Genomic DNA, 15,535 nt, shown 5'->3' with positions numbered 1-15,535 from the left:
GAGGAGAAAATGTCAATTTTTGTCAACTGAAAAAAAATTAATTTGACAAATATTTTCCAGAATCTTTAAATGTAAGTATTTTCATTCATGACCAAGATCAAAGGCTACTGTTTACATTTAGTTATCCAGTTCTCAAAATGAATAGAAAGGAAGCAATCATCACTAATCAACATCCTCTATATGGATGAATTACAATATGTTTTTTTCCCTAAATTTTTAAATCTTATCACCATGAGGATAATAAATTGTTGAGATCTTATATGCAGATGTTTACTCTGTCCTTTTATTTCATTGTTCTGATTTCTGAAGTTCCTCTGTTTGGGGCTATCTAGACAAATGAATCCGTCTCCACCTAAGCCTGAGTGCAACACAAGGGAGCTTCAGGTATCCTTGATTAAATTACTTCTGAGCTTGGGTTGGGGTTTGACCAGGATTACCAGGCTCAAAACAAACTCATTATCAGTAATGTCCTTCTGAAGAAAAAACTCAGCTTTGGAAGAATGGGGCTGAGTGACAATCTGAGTTTCCAAGATATTGATTAATAAGAAAAAAAATTTACACACCAGCTATTTCTTCTAGGTATGACTGTACTGATAGTACTGACAAGGTTTAGAATTGTTAGAGCTGGTTCAGGTGTGAAAGAATTCACACAGACCTTCTCTGAAGCCCTTGGAAAATTTGTGGATGAAAAAGCATACGGGCCTGAGATTGAGCAAGGAGCTAAACAAAGGCACTGATATAGGAAAAGAATCAGATTTAAATAGACAGAAAGCTATACAGCCTGTAGGATGATGATATAATTTTTTGGGTTTCTAATGAGGGTTGGAGATAAGTAAAAACAAGGTGAAAAAGCTGATTGCTTGCAAGATAAGGAAAAGTTGTCATGACACAGAATGAGGAAGATGAATGACAGGATAGGGAACACAGGATAAGGAGGACAAAAGATGCCTGATATTTCAAGATAAGGGGGAATGGACATTAGGATACCCACAAATTACAGGATGGGCTATAAAATGAGCCTCAAATCCTTTCAGAAGGCCTGGGAAAGTAGCCCTTGTAGCACCATTTGTATCTATCAGTACCTTGGTAACAATTGTCACTAACCACAAGAGGTCCTTTACAGCACCAGTTTCACAAGAAGAAGCAGCTATGAATGCTTCTCTCAGTTTGGGCAGATCTCATAGATTCCACATATCCTATAGTCGTATCTATATTGTTGTCTTAATTGAAAAAAACAGAAGAAACCAATAAAATAATTTTTGAAATCTTGGACAAGTAATTATATACACTAAGTGGATTCTATGCTAGAATATTAAAAGAAAACAACATTAACAGGGTGACTTTGATCATTAACTTTATAAAAATGACCACCAGGGCGTGGGGGAGAAGAGGAAAAAGAAACAGTGAAGCATTGATATGATAAAATCTGCTTTGCAAATTGGATTGGGCCGGATTTTCAAATATATTCATTATAATTCTGAATTGTTTTCTGGTTAACAACATAAAAACACAAAAAATCTGGAGGAAAGGGTAGACAGACTACATAAATATAAAATATATTGCTAAAATTTTCTACTTGAAAAATGGAGGGGAAGGAGAAAAGGAAATCAAGAACTATTTGGTGTTAGGTGTCACACATGGTGCTATAAGAAATGTGCTCACAAAAGAATGGGACATTAACTGATGAGCCTAGAAAGGCATTTCATTTCATTCTTGCAAGAATGGTTAAACTAAACATAGGCACACTTATTTCAGGCAAATATAAAATATTTATACCTCACCCCAATTCATATTTCCCTCCCCTGCTTCCATTGGCTGGTAGTAGTAGGGTGCCCAGTCTATCAGAAGACACCTAAAACCCATCCATGTGGGTCGTTACCTCTGATTACATTTCAGCCTCCCCCCCATTCTAACTCCCTTTATATTTTGACAAGTCACAAATTCTTTCAAAGGAATTTCGTTAAGTGATGCACCATATTTCTAGCACAGACCTGAAAGTTTGGTTAAAGAGGCAAACAAGCTAGGTAATATCTTAACTGAGTGAGTGGTAAATGCAGTAAGATAAGAGAGTTGACAAAGTGTCAATTGAAATTGTGACCCAGGATATCTGTATTTTCTTTACCATTAACATGCCATGACATAGTATGTGTACACAAAATATGAAGAAAAAGTCCCATTATTCAAGATAGTGTCTCAGATTAAGGGTCTCATAAATAATGCTCTCAAGTCAGCCCCATCTGGCCTTGTTGACAAAGAAAGAATTTACTCTGAATTTACTCAGAGAGCAAAGAAACTGTTAGATTCAGGCCCTTCTTCTGGTTGATTAGTTTCCTGGCCCTTATTAAAGATAAAAATGATATTAAATGATTATCATAGTATTAGAGATATTACATATTTTCTGAGGAAACGTAAGTTCAATTCATCTCTTATAGTACATAGTGAAAAGCAGACTAGATTTGGAGTCAGAGGACCTGACTTCAAATCCTGGCTTTGCTACCTTCTGACTGTGTAACCTTCCTCCAACTTGTGGGAAGTCTGTTTCCTCTACATGAGTTGGCTTCATTATTGAGGGCAAGGCTGAGAAAAAAAAAGATTTTCTTTTAATAAACAACTGTTCATTAAGTGCCCAATATGAATAAGGCACTGTGCTAGGTGCTAGAGGTACAAAGATGAAAAATGACTGGCTCTCTTTCCCCCACTCTTTTCTCCTCTTTTCTTCTGTTAATTTTTTGGATGTCTTTCTAAAAGGTCAATTTTACATGCTACCAATTGATGCCTGGTGGGAAGAGAGGGCCTAGAGGACCAGTCAAGAAGGGATTTGGAGGTTACACATTCAAGTTACTAAGCAAATATGTCAGGCTTGCTGCTTCAGAAGGTTGGACACTCAACCATCCTCAGAATAATGCAATTCAACCAACATATGTCAGGAGCTACTATGGCTAGGCAGTGTGCCAGCTACCAGGGATACAAAACCAAAAATGTGGCAGTTTTTGCTCTCAAGAAGGGCACTGTGGGCATCAGAGGGGAAGAGAGGTAAGGGGGAAGGTTGGTGGGGAGAGCGAGAAATATGAGAAATATGATGTTCCAAACTTTTCTTGTTTCCCTCACATTTCCCACAGCATCCCCTCCTATTCTCTTAGCTGAAGCTTCTCCCTTTTCCCACATCTGACACCTCTCTGACATTATTCTTCCTTACTACCTTCTCCTTCACTTCAGTCTCTGATGAGATAGCCCTTCTCCTGGTCAAGGCCACACTATCTTCATGCATCCTTGATCCCATCCACTTCCATCTTCTCCAGGTGATGACACCACCATGATATCTATCTAACTTTCCATTTCCCTATCCATTAACTCATTCCCTGCTGTCTACAAACATGCTCATATTCCCTCCACTTCAAACTCAAAAAACCCTCATTAGGTTGTACTACCCCCTACAAGCTGTCTCTTCTTCCCTTCTCTGTTCAGTTCCTTCAGAAGGCTGTAGATACTACATAGATTCTCCTTATTCTCTTGCTACTCTATTGCAATGAAAATATGACTCCTTGCTTCATCATTTAACTGAAATTGCTTTCTGCAAAGTTACCAATGAGCTCTTCCTTAACAAACCTAAAGACATTTGAAAAGTCCTCCATTTTCTTGACTTCTGCAATATTTGACACTGTCGAACACATTTTTGTACTAGATAGTTTCTCCTCTCCAAAGTTTTTATCACACTGCCATCTCTTAATTTTTCTCCTGACTTCCAGACCTCTTCTCAGTCTCCCTGATTGGACCTTCGTTCTTGTCATGCCCAGTAGATATGTGTCCCTCAAAGTGCTATCTGGAATTCTCTACTCTCTTCTCTATATTATTTCACTGGATAATATCCTTAGTTCCCCTGGATCCAATCATCATCCATATGCAGATGATTCCCAGATTTTCTATCTACAAGCTTAAGGTCTCTCTGGGGCAACAATTCCACAGCACCAACTTTCTTTTGTACATGTTGACCTAAATGTCCCAAAGACATCTGAAATTCAATATGTCCAACACAGATCTCATTATCCGTTTGATAAATTTATATTTGCATACACATAAAACAGGACACATAAATATATGTATGTGTGTATCCTACTGCCTGTTAATACACAGTTTTTCTTTCTTTTTTGTTAAGGAATGTATATGTGTTTGTGAGGAGTATACATTACTGTATGAGTAATACCTTTGATATGATTACATAATGTCAAAGCTCAAATTTAAAACTGGAAACTTTTAGAAAACTTTTCCCCAAGACCTTTTTTTTTTATTTAAGAAGCCCTTCTCTCTGACTAACTGAATTTGAAGAAAATATTAGAAATACTGAATTATAATTTTTAAAAAAGAATTGTGAATAAAATGCTTAAGATTAATTATTCATTCCGTATGTGCTGTTAATTGGGTCACCCTAAACAAATTACTTCATCACTGTTGGGGCAGCTAAGTGGTGCAGTGGATAGAGCATCAGTACAGAAGTCAGGAGGACCTGAGTTCAAATCTCACCTCAGACACTTGACGCTCACTAGCTGTGTGACCTTGGCCAAGTCACTTAACCCCAGTTGCCTCATCTGGGGTCATCTCCAGTTATCCTGATGAATATCTGGTCACTGAATTTAGATGACTCTGGAGGAGAAATGAAGCTGGTGACCTGTACAGCCCTCCCTCACTCAAAACAAAGTCAAGTTCAAGTCATGTCTTGCTAGGTATATGCTAAGATCAAAGAGCCTCAGTGCTCCAGGGACCTATCTAAATTACTTCCATTTATTTACATAAGAAGAATAATTTTCCCCATTAATGAATTCATGGGACCAGATGGAAAGAAAATAAAAACCTTTGAAGCACTTCTAAGTTATTACCATATATTGATTGGTATATCACTTTTATTCTCCTCTCCCCACCCCAAAGATTTTTATACAATGGAATACATAGAATTCTATGTGAAAGTGCTTATAGTATGCAATCTTCATTCCTATACACTGAAGACAAGTAGTACAACACAACTTAATTCTAGAGAAAATTTGTCAGTTGTTAAGTCTGTCAAACTCCTCAACACTCCATGTAAGGTTTTTTTGACAAAGGTACTGCAAGTGGTTTGTCATTTCTTTTTCTAGCTCATTTTACAGATGATAAAACTGAGGCAAGCAGGAAACTGAGGTAAACAGGTTAAGTAACTTGACCAGGGTCACACAGCTAGGAAGTGTCTGGGTCCAGATTTGAACTCAGGAAGAAGAATCTTTCTGACTCAAGCCCAACTCTCTGCCCCACTCTGCTATCTCTCAGAGCCAGATGTAGTCCAGTTTCCTGGAGGAACTGGCATTTTCTTTTTTCTTTAAATGTATCCTTTTTTATTAGCTAATTTATTTATTTTTAGTTTTCAACAATCGCTTCTGTAGATTTTAAATTTCCTCCCTCTCCCTCCCCAAGATGGTATGCAATCTGATATAGGCTCTACACATACATTTCTACTAAACACATTTCTGTTAAACATTAGTCATGTTGCATAGAAGAATTATAAAGAATGGGAGAAACCAGGAGAAAGAAAAACAAAACAAAACAAAAAAGAAAATAGTCTGCTTCACTCTGCATTCTGATTCCGTAGCTCTTTCTTTGGATGTGAATGGCATTTTCTGTCATGAGTCCTTTGGGATTGTTTTAGGTCTTTGCATTGCTGAGAAGGATTAAGTCTATCAGACACTATGGTTGTTACTGTGTGCAATGTTCCCTGGGTTCAGTTCACTTCACTCAGCATCAGTTCATGTATATCTATCCAAGTTTTTCTGAAATCCACCTGCTTATCACTTCTTATAGCACAATAGTATTCCATTACATGTATATGCCACAACTTATTCAGTTGTGCCCCAATTGATGAGTATCCCCTCAGTTTCCAGTTCTTGGTCACCACAAAAAGAGTTCCAATAAATATTTTTGTACATGTGGGTACTTTTCCCATTTTTATGATCTCTTTGGGATACAGCTCTAGAAGATGTATTCCTGGGTTCAAGGGTATACACATTTTTATAGCCCTTTGGGCATAAAAGAAACAACATTTTCACAAGAAAAGAAAGAATTTTCTCTGGGCTTCTTTTTGCTTTATGTTGATAGATAGATGATAGATAGATAGATAGATAGATAGATAGATAGATAGATAGATAGATAGACAGACAGATAGATGATAGATAGATAGATAGATAGATAGATAGATAGATAGACAGAAAGAAAGACACAGATACAGATAAAGATATAGGTGTATACTTACACACACACGTGTGTGTGTGTGTGTGTGTGTGTGTGTGTGTGTAACTGAAAATCCATGGATATAGTTCTACCCTTGAATAAATCTCCAACAAACAAGAGTAAATGCTATCAGAAGAAGACCCTCATTTGTTCCTAGACCTTATCACTATTAAGCCTACCAAAACTTGCTCAAAGGCCCAAGATAGGGAGTGAGTGACAAGAACAAAAGTGGAAAAGGGGGACAGTGCTCACTCTGAAATCCAATAACCTGACTGAAAATCATGGCTCAGCTCCTCAATCCCAGAGGCAGCTAGGTGGCTCAGTGGGGAGAGCAATGGGTCTGGGGTCAGGAAGACCTGAATTCCCATCCAACCTCAGACAAGAGCTGTGTCGCCCTAAGCAAGACACTTAACCTTTCTTTCCTTCAGTTTCCTCAACCACAAAATGGGAGAATAACAGCACCTCCCTCAAAAGGGTTTTCAGGATCCAATGGGATATTTGTTAAGCACTTAGCACAGTGCCTGGCACACAGTAAGCACTATAGAAATGCTTATTCCCTTCTCAGTGGGACATTCCGTGAATCATAACTTCTCTGAGTTTCATTTTCCTTCTTTTTAAAAAGAGAGTGTTGAACTCGCTAATCCCTAAGGTCTCTTCTACGTCTAAATTTGTGACCCTACAAGACTTAAAGCTCTGGGGCTGAAAGGTGCTCCTGGGTGGTCTTGTAAAGCTCTGTCTGAATTCTGAATGAGAGTCTACCAATACACACTTGCTGTCTTTTGTTTTTTAAAGGAGGAGACACGAGTTGGTGCTTTTTACAACTACAAGTTTTCTGGAATTTTCACAGCTTTATATATGAATTCCTTTACCCTAAACAAGACCTTGAAAGCAGAGCTGACCCCATTTTCCAAGCGCTCTCTCATCAGCCTAAATGGCAGTGATCAGGGGGTCCTGGTCCGAGAGATGTGTTGGTCCAGGAGGGGCCAGGGAGGGAAGCCTGGAGAAGGTGCTGCTTGCCAGATCCAGGATGGGCTTTCTTTCCTCCTGCCCCAGGATCCCAGAACAGCTTATGAAGATGCTTCTTTATTTCACTGGGGTTGGATGAGGGCTCTCCCTCTCACCTTTATTCAGGATCTCAGGATTATCACCAGAGAGGGATCCATCATCTTTGTATCAGGTCAATACACATGTATCAAAGTTACGTGGTTTCACCTCCATGTTGTTAGAAAGCTAGAAATCTCCCAACAATACCACTCTTCAACCCACAAACTCTTTCTTGGAAGAAGGTGGCTGAACCATCCCAGTGGAAAAAGAGAACTGCAAATTAAGAGGGACCTGAGCTGTTTGTCTGAGGGGTGAGGGGACAGGGAAAAAGGAACAAAGATTATGTCTGGATCATCTGGGTTCTCACATCCATTGTATTCCCCAAACCCTGACAGAGTGGGCTGGACCCTAGGTTTTCCCAGATTGACTACCTCTTTTCACTCATATAGGCCATTATTTGGGGTTCAAATTCAGTGAAGCTCCAGCTGTAAATAATAATGAAGTAGAAGAGAAAACAGTCAAACCTTCAATTACCTCTACATTAAGATTCTGAGCAACACAGGGTCAGAGTACAGAAGAAGCAACAACAGACAGGAAGCAAATATAAAACTAAGAAATACTGTAGAACATTATTAGCCTATAAAGGTGTGGATGATAAACTTTTTTTTTTTTTTTGCTATTTACTGGGCAGTTGATTCATTTTAAAATTTATTTTAATTAATTTTTTGTTTTCAACATTCATTCCATAAGATTTTGGAATTTTTTTGGAAATTTTCTCCCCCTCCCCACCCAAGAATGACAATCAATCTGATACAGGCTCTACATATACATTCATATTAAATTTTCAGATTAGTCATGTTGTAAAGAAGAGTTAGAACAATGGGAGGAACCACAAGAAAGAAGAAAACAAAAAAAGAGAGAGTAAATAGTATGCTTCAATCTGCATTCAGACTCCATAGTTCTTTTTCTAGATGTGGGTTGCATTTTCCATCATGGTTCTTTTGGAGTTGTCTTAGATCCTTGCATTGCTGAGAAGAGCTAAGTCTATCAAAGTTAGTCATGGCACAATGTGATTATTACTGTGTACAATGTTCTGATTCTGCTCACTTCACTCAGTAGCAGTTCATATAACTCTTTCCAGGTTTTTCTTAAGTCTGCCTACTCAACATTTCTTATAGCACAATAGCATTCCATGACATTCATATACCACAACTTGTTCAGCCATTCCCCAATGGATGGATATCCCCTCAATTTCCAATTCTTTGCCACCACAAAAAGAGGTGCTATAAATATTTTTGTACATGTAGGTCTTTTTTCCATTTCTATGATTTCTTTGAGATATAGTCCTAGAAGCGGTATTGCTGGGCCAAAGGGTATGCACATTTTTAAAGCCCTTTGGGCATAACTCCAAATTGTTCTCCAGAATGGTTGGATCAGTTAACAACTCCACCATCAATGCAACAACTCCACCAATAATGCAAGTGTTCAATTTTCCCACATCTTCTCCAACATTTATCATTTTCCTGAACAAACTTTCTTTTTTTCCTAGATACCTAGTGTTTGTTGAATGAATGAATATATGACTAAGAAGTTATTGATACTTTTTGTTTTCTTTTAACTACTTTTACTTTAATTTATTTTTAGTTTTGAATTCAAAATTTTCTTCTCATCTCTCTCCTCCCCCCCACTCCAAGACAGCATTCATTCTGATTATCCCTTCCCCCAATCTGACCTCCCTTCTATCAACCCCCCTTCTCTTATCTCCTTCCCATCTACTTTCCTGTAGGGCAAGATAGATTTCTATACCCCATTGCCTGCATATCTTATTTCTCAGTTTCATGTAGAAACAATTTTTAATATTCGTTTTTAAAACTTTGAGTTCCACTTTCTCTCCTTCCCCACACACCCTCACTGAGAAAGCAAGCAATTCAATATAGGTTATACATGTATAACCATGCAAAAAACTTCCATAACAGTCATTTTCTGAAAGACTAACTCTATCTCCCTCAATTCTGTCTTGCCCTCCATTTATTCTATTCTCTTCTTTGACCCAGTCCCTCCTCAAAAGTGTTTGCTTCTGACTACAACCTCCCCCAATCTGCCTTCCCTTCTATTAACCCCTCCCCCTTATCTCCTTTTCCCCTACTTTCCTGTAGGGTAAGATAGCTTTTCACACTCAACTGAATGTGTATGTTATTCCTTCCTTAAGCCAAATCCAATGAGACTAAGGTTCACTCATTCCCTCTCACTTCCCCTTCTTCCCCTCCATTGTAAAAGCTTTTTCTTACCTCTTTTATGTAAGATGCTTTGCTTCATTCTACCTCTCCCTTTCTCCTTCACCTAGTATATTTCTCTCAACACTTAATTTTGTTTTTGAGATATCATCCCTTCAACTCACCCTGTGCCCTCTGTCAACATACATATATACATATACATATACATATGCATATACATATACATATATATATATGTATATACGTAAAATTATTCCCTCCAACTACCCTAATACTGAGAAAGGTCATATGAATTACAAATATCATCTTTCCATGTAGGAATGTAAACAGTTCAACTTCAGTAAGTCCCTTATGATTTCTCTTTCCTGTTTACCTTTTCATGCTTCTCTTGATTCTTGTTTTTGAAAGTCTAATTTTCTATTTAGTTCTGGTCTTTTCATCAAGAATGCTTGAAAGTCCTCTATTTCATTGAACGTCCAGTTTTTCCCCTGAAGTGTTATACTCAGTTTTGCTGTGTAGGTGATTCTTTAATCCTACTTCCTTTGACTTCTGAAATATCATATTCCAAGCTCATTGATCCTTTAATGTAGGAGCTGCTATATCTTGTGCTATTCTGATTATATTTCCATAATACTTGAATTGTTTCTTTCTAGCTGCTTGCAATATTTTCTCCTTGGCCTGGGAACTCAGCTACAATATTCCTAGGAGTTTTCCTTTTGAGATAACTTTCAAGTAATTAGTGGACTCTTTCAACTTCTATTTTGTCCTCTGGTTCTAGAATATCAGGGCAATTTTCCTTGATAATTTCTTGAAAGATAATGTCTAGGCTCTTTTTTGGATCATGGCTTCCAAGTAGTCCGGTAATTTTTAAATTACCTCTCCTGGATCTATTTTTTAGATCAGCTGTTTTTCCAATGAGATATTTCACATTGTCTTCCATTTTTTTCATTCTTTTGATTTTGTTTTATAATTTCTTGATTTTTCATAAAATCATTAGTTTCCATTTGCTCCATTCTAATTTTTAAGGAATTATTTTCTTCAGTGAGCTTTTGCACCTCCTTTCCCATTTGGCTAACTCTCCTTTATAAAGCATTCTTCTCTCATTGGCTTTTTGAACCTCTTTTGCCATTTCAGTTAGTCTATTTTTGAGGATGTTATTTCCTTTAGCATTTTTTGGGGTCACCTTTAGCAAGCTGTTGACTTGTTTTTCATTATTTTCTTGCATCACTCTCATTTCTCTTTCCAATTTTTCTTCTACTTCTCTTTTTTGATTTTCAAAATTCTTTTTGAGGTTTTCCATGGCCTGTGACTAAGTCATATTTTTCTTGGCAGCTTTGGATGTAAGAGTTTTGACTTTTTTGGGTTTTTTCTGGTTGTATATTTTCATCTTCTTTGTCACCAAAGTAAGATTCTATCATCTGATTTTTTTGTAACTGTTTGCTTATTTTCCTAGACAATGACTTGATTTTTGAGTTTTTGTTTAGATAGTACTCTGCTTCTAGGGTGAAAAGTGTATTGTCCCAAGCCTCAGAGGTTTTGTGCAGCTGTTTTCAGAGATATTTCTAGGGACTGTAAATTTTCAGTTCTCCTAAGGTTGTATGATCAAAGGAGAGGTGTTTACTTCTCCCCTGGACTGCTCTGGTCTGTGAATAACCAAAAGCACTCTTTTCTGCCTTGGAACTGTGAGGAGGATCCCCTCTCTACTGCTGCTACAAGCTCCACCACACCACTGTTCTTCCTCGCCCTAGGACAACCACCCAGCACTGCAAGCCAGATACAAAAAGCGAAAACCAGAAAAATCCTGCCTCAGAGCCAGTAAAGACATCCCAGCAGTCACCCTGTGATCAATTGCTCCCACTGTCTGTGGAACCCCAGCAGTAGTTGCTACAGCTGCCACCACACTACCACCTCCCTGTGTCTGAGTCTGGACCATGCTCCTCTCTCAGCCAGGTCTGACAGACTTTTCAAGTTGTCTTTGGTGTTTTGGGGTTGAGAAGTCTGAAAATCTTTATCTTTACTTTCACAAAGAAAGCTGATAGCTGGGGGGGATGCCAACTGACTGTCCACAGGCCCCGGATACCTGAAACTCAGGTATCCAAGGAAAGAGGCCCTTATGGAAAAGACATTTTATTTAGCCCCATATTTTTATTAAGAAAAGTCTTCACAATCTCCTCATCTCACTCAATCTCTCCTCTTCTCTATTGTGTTTCTGCTTTTATAACATATCCATTATTGAAATATGTTTTACATGATTGCACAAGTATAAACTAGATCAAAGTGCTGTTTGTCTTAGAGAGTGGTGAGGGAAAGGAGGGAGGGATAAAATTTGGAACTAGAAATTTTATTTTAAAAAACAGTATTAAAAAAATGATTTTTTTAATTTAAAAAGTCAGTATTTTTTACTTAATAAAACCTAACTATCCAGTGTTTTAATGGGATTCAACTGTAAAATAATCCCTTGACAGAACTCCACTTCACAATAAATGAGAGTATAGTTCATTGTTTAAGTGGAATACCTATATTGCATTACTATGACTCTTTAATAACATCACTATTTTAAAATAAAGGCAGTTATTTCAAAATTTCAATAAATGTTAGCTTTCTCCTTATGACAAATTCTGCCTGAATTTAGATGGAACACAGTTTAAGTTTTTATGAACTGTAAAAAATTTGCATTTATTTGTTTCATTTACTTTTAGTGGTCAAAACCATATTGGCAAAAAAGCTTCTTTTCAAGAACAATTCCATTTCAACATTCCCATACTACCATAGTTTGGGTACTGCTTTATAGAAATGCAAAACTACCAGTGAAGCTGCCAGAGCACTTAACAATACCAGTAGAGCCTTATCTATTGAAGTTCTTACAGAAAGAAGATCAAGCAGTTGAAGAGATAACTAGCACCCTGGAGAGCTATCATTGTGAGCTAACATGTCCTAGACCCCATGGTAAAGAACCAGAAATTATGCTTAGTCCTTCAGCCAACTTAGTCAGCCAAAAAAGAACAAAGAGTAACATAATCAAGACATGGAGTGAGGATGTTTCAATGGAATTCTCTTGCCTCATTTCTAAATACCAGGTTAGGAAGTATTATGTAGACCCTATGTGGGAAACAATTTGAGACAGCATAGAAAACAAGAGTATTTTGATGAAGTATGATAAGCTTCAGGAGACAGTAGTCATAGCAGGGAGACTGGAGGATGTGCAAAGAACGAAAACAGAAATGAGAATTCTGATAGAAAGGATCACCCAAAAAATAAAAAGAGGGGGAAAAAGTGCAAGTATTCTTGTGACCTTTGGTTCTGGAATGTTTTCCATTTTATCCAACAGTGGGTTAGAAGAGAAACTCCACAAGGAATACCCAGAGCTGGAAGTCACTTACAATGTCCTTACAAAGAATATTGACCTGAATGGATTGGCTACAGGTGTCTACAAAGCAAAGAGTGAAATTCTGGAGAAGTTGCACAGCTTGGCTCAGAAATCCCTCCATGTTCCTCCTCAGATCATTCAGTTTCTGCAGCAGATAAACTGTGAGACATTCTCTGAATCTCTTTTTGGAGCAGAGAGAATTTCTGCTGCTTATGAGTTGGAGGGTGAAGCAGCTGTGCTAGTTGGTTCCTCTCGCCAAATTCTTTCAGAAGCTGAGGAATATATGAAGAGAGTCTTGGACTTGAAGTGATTCAATGAGGTAGAAAGTGGGATTCTTAATGATTTTCAGTGGAAAAAGCTCACTGGTGAATTAAATGAGAAATACAACTGCTCCTCTAATAATAGAGCAACAAAATTCAGATACTGGTGTTCAGGTCATCATTGCTGGTTGTGTGAGGCCAGTACACGGAAGCTATCAGGAACTTTATGAATTTTTAGAAAAAAACACAAAAATACAGGAGTTGGTCACTGTGAACTCTCTAGCAGTTATCCAGTATATGAAGGAGGAAAAAAAGCAAATCTGGAAAAAAACTAAAGAAAAAAATGTGAAGGTTAATTTCAAAACACTAGCCAACCAAAGAGGCATTTCACTGAGTGGTCCAAAAGGAGAAGTGATAAGAGGAGTGGCCAAAGTTAAACAAGCACTAGTTTCAATACATGTTAGACATTTTAGCATTGATAAACCAGGGGCCAAATCCTTATTCAGAGACAAAGAAGATTATTGTACAAGGGAAGCCAAACGGAGGTATAATTGTTTAATTTGGCTACAAAAAAGATGGAAAAGAGGGCAGTGGGAGCAGTATTGATGGACAGAAGGTACATTGCAAGATAACCTTAAATCTGGCATTTTATTAACTGTTCAGAAAGGTGACTTAACCCAGTTCTCAGCAAATGTGGTGGTGGATGCAGCAAATGAGGACCTAAAGCACTATGGAGGCCTGACTACTGCATTCTCTAAAGCAGCAGGCCCAGAGCTACAGAGGGACTGTGACCAGATAATCCAGGAAATGGGCATGATTTTTCCTGGCTGTGCTGTTGTCTCAGGCGCTGGACAGCTCCCATATAAGCAAGTGATTCATGCTGTTGACCCCAGGTGGATACAAGAACATACTCACAGATTTGTGCAGCTACTGAAAAATGTTATCACAGAGTGTCTTTATCTGGCTGAACTTGATGACCATGCTTCAATAGCTATCCCAGGTTTTATCTCTGGAGACTTAAAAGTTTGCAGAGACCATCATTCTGTTCATCAAAGAAAACTTCCATAACTCCCAAAGTAAACACAGCTTGAAAAAGATTCATCTTGTTGATTTATTTGAGGAGACAGTTCAGGCTCTTTCCAAAGCCGTGAGGGCCATCTTTAAAGATGCATTACTTAGCAACAATTCAGTATCCTGTACACCATTAGAAAGCCAGAAAACCACCTTGAGAAAAAGTACTGAACACAGAAAAGTATTGAACTCCTTCCAAACCAGCGAACAGCTGAGCATCATCTTGATGAGAGGGGATGTTCAGGATGTGCAGGCAGGTATTTCCATTTACCAAACACCACTGAAGGATATTTTGAAATTTAAGTAGCCTAATTCCCATGTAACTGAGATGATATATACTATCATCATATGATCTTTGTAAGGTTAATGCAGATTTATTCTAAGGGTAAAAATCTACTCCCTTGAGTGCATGAAAGTTAAATATAAGTCAAATGACTTGCCTAGTATATAGCTCATAAGTGTTGAAGACATATTTCAACCTAGCTCTTCCTATCTACAAATCCAGTGCCCTATTCATGATACTATGCTGCCTTCCTAAAGAAATTTTATATGATCTAGTTTCTGTTCCTTTCCATCGTTACAATTAGTCAAGAGTTGACTTTATCTAGTTCTGTCTTTTTTCAGTTTTATCTAACTGTTTGTGACCCTATTTGGGGTTTTCTTGGCAAAAATACTGGAGTGATTTGCCATTTCCTTCTCTAACATATTATAAAGATGAAGAAACTAAGGCAAATGGGTTAAATGACTTCATGGCATGGCGACAAAAGATCTGAGATCAGATATGAAGACATGATTCTTCCTGACTCTAGGTCCACCACTCTGTCCACTTGACTACCTAGTTGCCCAACTTTATCTAGAAAACTATCTATTCTAGAGAAGGAAACACATATTTTTTAAAAGCCTGGTCATATTTTTGGGTGTTATTCCATTGTTTTAGTCACATCCAACTTTATGTGACCCTTTTCTGGGATTTTCTTGGCAAAGATACTAGAATGGTTTGCCATTTCCTTCTCCAGCTCATTTTACAGATGAGGAAACTTGAGGCAGAGTTAAATGTCTTGCCCTTGCCCTTGCACAGGGTCACACAGCTAGTGTCTAACACTGGATTTGAACTCTGTTCCTCCTGACTCTAGGGCCAGCATTCTATTCACTGAACCACCTAATTCCCCAGTCATATTTTTACTTTATCTTTAAAAAAATTTTTTCTTCTTTATTAAGATCTTCACAAATAGCAATCAACATTAATAGGCTGACATAGAAAGAGGCACAAAAATTATATGTGCAGCTGTGATTTTCTATTAGGCAGCTTG

General features: G+C 37.8%; 1 pseudogene; it reads left to right on the top strand.

Moving 5' to 3' along the window:
• The first annotated feature begins 336 nt into the window (after positions 1 to 336).
• The window catches only part of LOC140507935 (protein mono-ADP-ribosyltransferase PARP14-like), a 55,470-nt pseudogene continuing 40,271 nt past the window's right edge, over positions 337 to 15,535 (top strand).

Source organism: Notamacropus eugenii, chromosome 5 (assembly GCF_028372415.1).
Source record: "Notamacropus eugenii isolate mMacEug1 chromosome 5, mMacEug1.pri_v2, whole genome shotgun sequence".
Taxonomy (NCBI): Eukaryota; Metazoa; Chordata; class Mammalia; order Diprotodontia; family Macropodidae; genus Notamacropus; species Notamacropus eugenii.
Note: the sequence above shows the minus strand (reverse complement) of the source record. Positions and strands in the feature narration are given on the sequence as shown.